A 2,146-nucleotide genomic window follows, 5' to 3' on the forward strand; every position below is an offset into this window, starting at 1 on the left:
CTTGTTTTGGGAAGTACCGTGGTGTAGTTGGGAACTAATTCTAATTTTACATATCTCTCTACGCGTTTGGAAGGGGCCTGTAGTGTTGTGAGAAACTGTTGATTCAAACTGTTTTACAAACCACACGCGCTTCATCGGAGTGTTGAAGTTGAGAAGCTTGTTGGGTGTGGGAACGGTGCTGTGTGTACGGAACGTGCCGTGAGCGGGGGATGCTGGGCAGGCTGCTGGTGGTTTAGTGACCTTGACAAAGAGAGAAGTAAATACCTTCACGCTGCTGATACCACGCTCTCTGAAGACATCTCGTTAGCACAGTATTTGAGTGCACAAGTATAACTATCTTCTTAAACATGGACGTAGTTTTAGATCCATGCAATATTTGGAAATGTGGGTAGTTTAGCTCTTCTTAAAGGCACTTCCAGTTATGTTCTGTTGCTTCCTTTATATTCCGGTCAAGGTTTTTTCCGTTGTTATTAACATAGCACCTAGAAGTCACAACTGGTAGCAAGAGAGTTTTTGTGCAGACGTGTATAGCAAAAGCAGTAGCGCATGCTTTTTAAATGCGAGCGTTGCTTATGATTGAGGAAATTTTTGCTTTTCTTCAAACTATTGAAAAAAACCCCACCTGTTTGCTATAGTGGTGAGACTTGTTACAGCATTATGCAGGGTTTCCGTCTACGAGCAGTCTGCGTCGCTAGTTCATCGTTCCTCTTTCATAGGCAGTAGCACGCTGCGATCTGCCTCCTGGCCCGGCTGTTCCCGTACTCTCTACCATCGTTTTGGGAATTCCGTGATGAGACCTGCTGTCCTCTTGCCCCAGCCGCTAAAAGCGCCGGGTCGTCGTGCTGTTTGGCGTAAGCGCGGCGTAGAGAATCCTTGAAACTCTGTGATAAGATGGCAATGGGCCAGAACTACCGCAATAACTACTGGCTTGCACCGAGAGGGATTCACTGTGCCTGGATTGCGTTCCTGAGCTCCTGTGTCTGAAGGAGGGGAGTAGTACAGCGAACTGCTCTAAGCAGAATTGCTTCATTGGTTTAAGTACATAATCGTCTTGCACTTGTAGTTTTCAATGCAGTTCTTCAGCATTTCACCCTCGCTTTGGGTGCTTCTGTGCTGGGCAGCCCACATTTCCCATAAAGAATGGAATTTTAAAGTAACCAGTGATTTTGCTTTGCTCTGTGACATTACTGGGAAACGGAGACGTTGCCATATAGATGTGTCCAACGTAACACTGGTTTCCCGACTGTAGCTGGAATAGTTGTAAGCGTTTAACAAACTGTCTTCTTTCTGTTTGTTATAATAATATGTTCTGTAATCTTCATTAGAGATTTTTTCTTAGACAATTTTTCAAATATTTTTCTTAGTATTATTTCTGATGCTGAATTTACTCTCAAGAATTCACCTTATCTTTCTAGCACCTTATAGCGTTTCAGAAATAGGGCACAAGCAGTTTGTCCTCCACGGCAGGGATTAGGGATTTTCACTAGTAAGTGTTGATTGAGAGTTTTGATTTCTAGGTAGACAGTTTTGCAGCACCTCCAAATGGCCTTAGCTGAACAAAATGCTGATCTTGCAAACTCTGAAAATCTTGAGTCACTTGTCATTTCCGTAAGTCACCGCCAGTATGATTAACGCTGTTTTCGTTTGAGGTCTTCAGAACATGCGGAGTCTCAAATGCTGCTTTAGGTGTGCTTTTTGAAGGATGAAGAATAGCAATCTGACTTCTAGTAGAAATTGTTTCTTGATGCGTTAATAAAGTAGTTCGGTAACTGAAACAACTTGCTTAAATTGACCATACCTTGAACTTGAAGTTTTTCTGCTAATAGCATTCGACTCCGATAAGGCTCTGCCATTGTTTAAACCATCTTTATTTCAGTCTTCGCACGTCCAGGAGAGAGTCGTAATATTAAGAATTTGTGACCTCGGCCAGCTTACCTCAGTGATGTGGTTTTGTATCTTTTCCGTCTTGCGCTGTCCCACGCCTAAATTGCAAATCCAGCACTGTAGAGTTCTCTCGGCAGGCGCTATGGCAAGGCGTGGAGCTGTTGGTGATCGTGTTCAAATCAACAGGACTCAAGTTACTCTTGATACACTTTCCATCCCAAGTTTTTCCGATAATCATTAAAGGAAAATAATAGTCCTGCTG

Source organism: Phaethon lepturus, unplaced genomic scaffold (genome assembly GCF_000687285.1).
Source record: "Phaethon lepturus isolate BGI_N335 unplaced genomic scaffold, ASM68728v1 scaffold38706, whole genome shotgun sequence".
NCBI classification, from domain to species: Eukaryota; Metazoa; Chordata; class Aves; order Phaethontiformes; family Phaethontidae; genus Phaethon; species Phaethon lepturus.